The following is a 7,372-nucleotide window of genomic DNA, read 5'->3' as shown; positions in this document are numbered from 1 at the left end:
ATATGGGAGAGGAGTTGTTGGAGATGCTGAGGAGAAGACTTTATGGACTCATTAGACGGCGGCGTCACGCACTTTTACCGCCGAGGCGTTTTGCTTTCATCTTTTTTGTTGAGATGCAGCGACACAAAGACTTGACCTTCTGCTGAGAGATTTATGTCTACATGTCAGAAATGGAACTGTATTTCCAAAGACATGCTGTTGTTTTGAAATAGTCATAGCTATTGCCAAGAAAGTCTTTCTAAATGTGTGTTTGTGTACCAGTTGTCTGTCACTGTTTCCAGGAGGAAGCGAGTCGTGACCCTCGACATCATTGTGGGGATGAAGAAATCGAGCAGACGCCGCGGGGCCAAGGAGGCGATCAGAAAGTCACTTTCATGCTCAAGACGGCTCTGAAATCTGAAAATAAAAAAAGGGAAGTAGGGAGTGATGAGGCTGGAAAAAAAACCCAAGAAAACCTAAACACAAAAAGGATTTGGGCAGTACAAAAATTAGTTTCTTTACTAACATTTTTAGCTAGTTAGCGATGCTAACTTGAAGACATCCTCCCTTTTTATGTCATTTTAAAATTTAATTGAAAGATAATGGCTTCATTATATATGAACATCAGAAAAATTAAGATAATAAAACAGAAAACCTTTGACGTGTTTATTTAAATACCATTCTAGTGATGCTAATTAGCAATGCTAACCACAAGATATGATTTATTTATTTTTCTTGTGCCATTTTTAGAATAAAGCAGAGACAACAAGCTGTGTCGTATAAATAAACACTGACTGGTAAAAAAAACAAAAACAAAACAGTAATATGGGTTTTTTAAATGATGTAAGCTAACTATATCGGCTTATTAAAGGCGAATTAGGAATGCTAACCGGGAGTGGTGAATCTAAGTCAGCAAAAGTTGCCATTAGGTTAAATTAGCCTTAGGTAAAAAGATAAATAAGTTAAAAAAGAAAAAAAAAACTTTATTAGTATTGTTTTGAGCTGTGGTCACCAACCCTGTTCCTCAAGAGCTAGCTTACTACCCCACATGGTTTGCAGCTAACCCTGCCTCAGTAATGGCTGATTAGCTGAATTGACTGAACCTAGATGTGGAGTGACTCAACACACCTGATTAGTGCTAGTTAGCAATGCTAACAAGGGGTTAGTTTAATTTTTGTTTGTGTAATTAAAAAAAAAAACCTAAGCAACAAAAGTTGCCATTATAAAATCCACATTTGCTTTGTAGTTAAGAAAAAATGTAAAAGTTTATTACAGGTCTTTAAATAATGTGAATAATTTATGTAAATATTTTTTGTGTTATCAGTTGTTGTAATGTGCTCTTTTTTTAGAACTTAATTTAATGTATGACTATAGAGTAAATGAAAAACATATGTTAAATAGTGATAATGATCATTTTTACAAAGTCATATAGACAAGAATGTCATCTGCATAGACGAGAACAAACTGAGGTCATGAAAACCTCTAGATTTGACTTTTTTCAAGAAACATTTTTTAACATCATTAGTTAAAAAACAAGACATGGTTTTAATTTGTTTCTTTAAATGTGTTTAACTATTTTGGCCTACTTAATGCTAGTTAGCAATGTTAACCAATGAATATAATTTCATTTTTCCCTGCATCATTTTAAAATAAAACAAAAACATTGTAATTATGCGTTAACATCAGCCTAATAGGTTAAATAAAATACACAAGTTGAATTTGTTTCATTAAATTTTGTAAATTATGTATTTTAGGCTAATTAGCAATTAGGCTAATTTTCACTTTGACTGCATGTTTTTGCTTAATTTTACAATTTTGAACAACAAAAACAAAACAACACATCACAGCACAGCAAGTAGTATCTCTTTCAAGCAGGAATATTCTCGTTTTTGTAGCTGGTATTCTTGGGATCCACGTGAGTTTAACAGAAGTTAAATCAAATACTGCTGCTGTTTATCTGGAATTCTGTTAGCATCTGTGGGAAAACAGCTGGAGGGAGAGCGGAGAAGCTCCTGCAGCACAAAAAAAGTCAAATTCAGCACTTAGTGCGGGAAGAACAGGACTTCAAAGTGAGATCAAGGCTTTTGTGAGATATTAAAGCCTTCGGGGATCGCGGTATCTGTCCACTGATCACCTGTGATGAGGATCACTGCTGTGTTTCCTGGTTTTTCTGCCCGTTTTGTTCCATCCTTTTGATTTACGCCAACACGCTTTCTGCTCGTCCTCTTTGATAAAGACGATCCAGCGTGTTGCTTTCCTTTGATATCAAAGCGGCTGTTAGGTGCTTTTGTTTTTGGCTGTAAATAGTCTTACGACACGAGTGGTTGTGTTGTCGGAGTGAGGATGTGTGGTTGTGTTGTCGGAGTGAGGATGTGTGGTTGTTCAGGTGTGTAGAAACCAAGGAAAGAAAAGGAAAAAGAACGACAACCTCTCTGATTGGCCAGCCTCAAATTCACCAAAATCTAATAGACTAATGGAGACTCAGGATGTTAAAAAGAAAGAAGTGGAGCCAGAACAGTTCTCAAAATAACCACTAGGGGGCATTTTATACAAAAATGACTTGTATTCACCCTTGTGGTCAAATGTAGTTTCCTGTCAGAGACTTAAGGCTAAATATGTGGAACCAGAACAGTTCACCAAGTTACCAGTGGGGGGTTTACAACATCAAAAAATGACTATTTTTTTTAATATCCTTTGAATAATCTTTATTTCAACCATACGACTATACATACTATTCAACCTAATTATACAGGTTGGACATGAGTATCCTCATTAATACTCATACTCACTAATTTCAGACTTTATTTGTTCTCCTGCTAGCATCAAGATATTAAAATAAATGTACAATAGTGGATTATCTGCTGCAGCTTTTCAACTAACTGCTATCACTTTTTAACTAGTCGGGGTCGTGGTGGGATTATATAAGTTCGCTTCCTTCCACTCCCTTTCAAGTGATCTACTTGTGATTCATTAAGTGATATGTTATGTATGTATTATGACATGATTGCTGGAAATAAACCATTTCATTCATTCATTCATTCATTCATTCAAACTACACAAAAAACAACAATTTTAGCTAACTTTCATTAAATTTGTCTAATTGTGAAACCAGATAAGACCCTTGATTTGTTCATAGACGATGGAATAATATAGTTTAATATAAATTTTCCTTTATTAGCCAAAAATAATATTCATTGCTAACATATCAAGTGGTGTTTTCATTGCAAAAAGTTAAATTAAATTATTTCTATGAATGATGTCACACTCACTCGGTCCAGTTATCTCATACTGTCAATGATCTGAACATTTTTACTAAGGCTGCAAGAAAAAAAAATCAATTCAAGGAAATATCGCAATATTTTAATTGGCGATACTTGTATCAATTTAAAATACAGCCAAGGTGATATTTAATATTACTTAAAAGCAACTTGTGTATGAGATATAATTCCAGTTCTTAATGTACTATCATGTAATAACGTGTATTTTAATTTTTTACTTTTGTGAAAAATATACTAACATTCAGACAATTTTTAAGTCATAATTTAAATAAAATCAAATATTGTCTGATACCGTCTTGAGATTTATCATACATGTATCATATCGTCAGACTTTTACACCCTAAATTATTACTATTTTATCTTATGTATTGTATATATTTGGTACTATTAGAGGACTAACTTACTACAGAAATAGGAACGGTTGGTATTCTGTTACGACACTGTACATACAGTTCTAAAAAAAAGTGGGAAAAAAAACAATAATCTTTTTTTGTTTTATTTTGAACTCTTCAAACTTAATTTAAACAAACAAAAGCATCTGAAACTGTCAGATTCATAAAGATTCACAATTAAAACTCCATAACTACGAGATTATGGCTATAAAAAAATGCTAATTTATAATTTTTTTTTGGTATTCATCATCCAGGAGTAAACTTCCTCAATATTTATAATAGAAATTTAAAGACTATCTTGTTTTAGTCTTATTTTGACACCAGGTAAGGATGTGTTTGGTTTTATTTTGAAGGACCCTATAGCTTCTCACCTTCCCATGATCCCTCAGAGTTCTGACCCCCTCCCCCGACTCATTTACAGCACATTAACCCAAGTCTGCGTCTGCATCACGGTATCCATATGGAATTGGAGTAAGTAAATGATTCAGGAGAGATGAGTCGCAGCGACAACAAACATAATTGTGTTGGAGCGCCGCCGCCGTCGCTCCCGCGCCGCGGATCATTTGCCCGCCTCGGCGTTCCGGAGCAGAACCCCCTGTTTGGAAAACGGCCGCCTTTCTCTCCAATATGGTGCTAATGCATTTAATTTAATGTTCGAAGGCGCCGTAATTGGTATAATATTGCTCCATAATACTTTGAAGGAAACCTTAGCATTAAGCACTAAATTGAAATTTGGAAGCAAACGGTGAAAACGACTGTGAGGGCAAAGAAACCCCATTAAATGTAATTTGTTCTGCATGACTGTGGGGGTAATGGTTACCGAGACACTCCTTTATTAAGTCCAATAGGTAGCGAGGTAGCTTTGGATTCACACACACACAGAGACACACATGAAGGGAGGCTGGCGGCTCCGTTTGTGGAGGGATTCAGAAAGGTGTGAGCTGTTAAACCGCCACCGCAGGCCTGAGGAACGCACACACCTACACAAAAAACCCAAAAAAATACACCTCCTGGTTAGGACAGAGGGGAAGGAAACTGGAGGGAACTCAAAGAAGAAGGAAAGTTGACCCTCATTGACTGGACTACATGCCCCACCCCCATTCCCTACCCCCCTGATTAAAGCTACATAAGAAATTCATTAAAAAAGGAACCCCCTTTTTTTCTTTTTTCAAAATGGCGGCTTTTATATCATTTTATCTCCATAGCAACCATTTCATTTTTTGGTCGCCAGACCCTGACGAACAGTTTTATGTATTTTTTAGAAGAATCGGCTAAAGTAATTTTTCTGATTTCCTTAGCAACGGAAGTTTTTTGCTAACCACGCCCACATTGCTGTTCTAGTCATATCATATGTTATATCGTTTCGATCAGCTCAAGCCCGGGATTCACTTTTCACATTTACCACAATATTCATGTGGAAACTGTTAAAGTAACAGAGGAGGATAACACCGTTCAAAATGTACAAACTTTATGTGTAACATTTTTTTTTTTTTTACTAAAGATGCCTGTAGCGTAAGGAGGTAGATCACATGTTCAAAGTCAAGGCCCTCCGGGTAATTCTATCCGGCCCTCAAGATCATTTTATTTTATTGTTATTAATGACCCAATGTTATTTCTAACTTGTATAATTTTGACAAAAATATTTTTATGGAGAATAAAATATTGAAAGTTATTTAAAGTTTAAGTTGATTTATTCTGTAATAATATTTCTGTCACTTTAATCGTTCATAATGATGTTAAAAAGTTACAGTTTTAAAGTTTTAAAAATTGACATTATGTTAGCTTGTTGGAATATTTTGACATTTACTAAGATTTTTTAGGCTATTTTTCGAGTTTAGCTAATATTTCAGCTACATGCTAGCTGTTTTAGCTAATTAAGGCTTTTTTCAAATTATTCTTTTTTTTAAGCTGTTTTGGAGTTAAGCTAATATCTCAGCTACATGCTAGCTGTTTTTGCTAATTTTTCTTATTTTTCCCAGATTTTCAGGCTATGCTAACTGTTTTGGCTAATTTAGGCCGTTTTTCCATTTTTTAGGCTGCTTTGAAGTTTAGCTAATATTTTAGCTACACGGTAGCTTTGTAGACTAATTTGAATTGTATTGTCTTTTAGGCTGTTTTGAAATTCAGCTATTTTTTTCAGCTTCGTGCTAGCCGTTTTATTTTGTTTTTATTTAATTATTTTTTTAGGCTAATTTGGCAATTAGCTAATATTTTAGCTAGCTATCAGCTTCACTGTTTTAAGCTATCAATTTCAGCTTACAGCATTCCCCTTCTCATTATCACAGGTTATGCTATAAATCTAGTTCATAATTATGTTAAAAAGTATACAAAAATTAATAATAAATACATGGAAATATTTAGTTAAAATTTGAACAAGGTCCTATTTTTTTTTTTTAATTTCAAGATGGTCCTAGATGACCTACCTAAGGTCAAAGGTCAACAAAGTTCAGTTGTGGTTGTAGACTTAAGGTTGTATCCAGTGTTTAAAATTTTGTAAAGATCAATTTTTCAGAAGCTTTCTTTTCCCTTGATGTACGGAAATATAAATATAGCAAAATTTTATATTTTGGCACAAAATGGCCCCCAAACTATAGGTCCTGTGGCCATCCCATAATGATTTAGACATTTTTTTGGATAGCACTGACACGTGTTTTTAGGTTTTGTTTGTGAATTTTATAATTTGAGCGAGCCCAGTAACAGATTTTGGTTCCATTAATCTAATCTTTTTTTTTTACATTTTTATGATGTCATCGTGTTTTTGCTCAGAATTCATTCATGCCTGGTCTCAGGTCCGTACCAGTTTTTTTTTTTTTTTTTGCTAAAACTTGTAGTAAAATGTAAAAAATAATTTTTTCAACCATAACGAGCCACAAATAAGGACCTAAGAAAAAGGACAGAAAAAAGAAAACAAGGCAGCTCTAAGTCTGGGAGGAAAACAGGAGGAGGTGAAGAGGCAGGAGAGGAGCGAGGAGGAAGACGAGGAGGAAGACGAGGAGGAAGACGAGGAGGAAGACGAGGGCGTCCCTGCGGAGAGCCGCCGATCAAACGCCGACTCTAAGTCAAACTCCGCCGAGAGATCTTAAACCTCCTTTGTAATTGGAATTTTAAAAGTTAATACAAAGACGCTGCTTCAGTAAGATGTCTTCAGCTGATAGAACAGAGAGAAGAAGAAAACATGGACGATGTTTTTTTCTGCTCTTTTTGTCTTTCTGGTGATGTTTGATGAAACCGCTTTGATTCGAGCGGGAAAAATTAAGAGATGTCTTCTTCTTTGGTGTAAAGATGGGTGAAAAAAGCACAAAATGATAAAAAAAAAGTGTATTTTTTATTCAAAATATTTTCTAATATGAATAATGTTAAAGGGTGTTTATTTAACAGGTGTATATTCACCAGTAGAGGCTTAGTATGGAAGGAGAAGAGAGCCAAAATGTAAAAAAAAAGAAAAAAAGAGTCAAAACTTCTGTCTGTTTCATCATAATGTGAAAATCACACAAACAAATCACAACGCAAAAATATAATATAGATCGAAAAGAAAATTAAGAAAGAAAAACAAATAATAAAAATAAAACACTTTTGTAATAATTGAAAAACAATAACCAAAATGTACTGTGTTTTCTGCACACTTACTTAAAATCATTTAAAAAATAAATAAATAAATAATAAAAGAAATCGCCTTATTAATTTTCCAGCGAAAAAGGTTAGTTGTAATTGTGAATAGGCTAA

The 7,372-nt window shown here is 34.3% G+C and overlaps 1 long non-coding RNA gene across 1 annotated transcript in view; it reads right to left on the bottom strand.

Annotated features, from left to right (window-relative positions):
• Window positions 1–6: 6 nt before the first annotated feature.
• The window catches only part of LOC112156646, a 25,016-nt gene continuing 17,650 nt past the window's right edge, over window positions 7–7,372 (bottom strand). Inside the window, exon 3 of the long non-coding RNA XR_002921013.2 lies at window positions 7–396. This is a non-coding gene — a long non-coding RNA (uncharacterized LOC112156646). The remainder of the gene's footprint in view (window positions 397–7,372) is intronic.

Source organism: Oryzias melastigma, linkage group LG2, assembly GCF_002922805.2.
Source record: "Oryzias melastigma strain HK-1 linkage group LG2, ASM292280v2, whole genome shotgun sequence".
Classification (NCBI taxonomy): Eukaryota; Metazoa; Chordata; class Actinopteri; order Beloniformes; family Adrianichthyidae; genus Oryzias; species Oryzias melastigma.
This window is presented reverse-complemented; position numbering and strand designations above follow the sequence as displayed.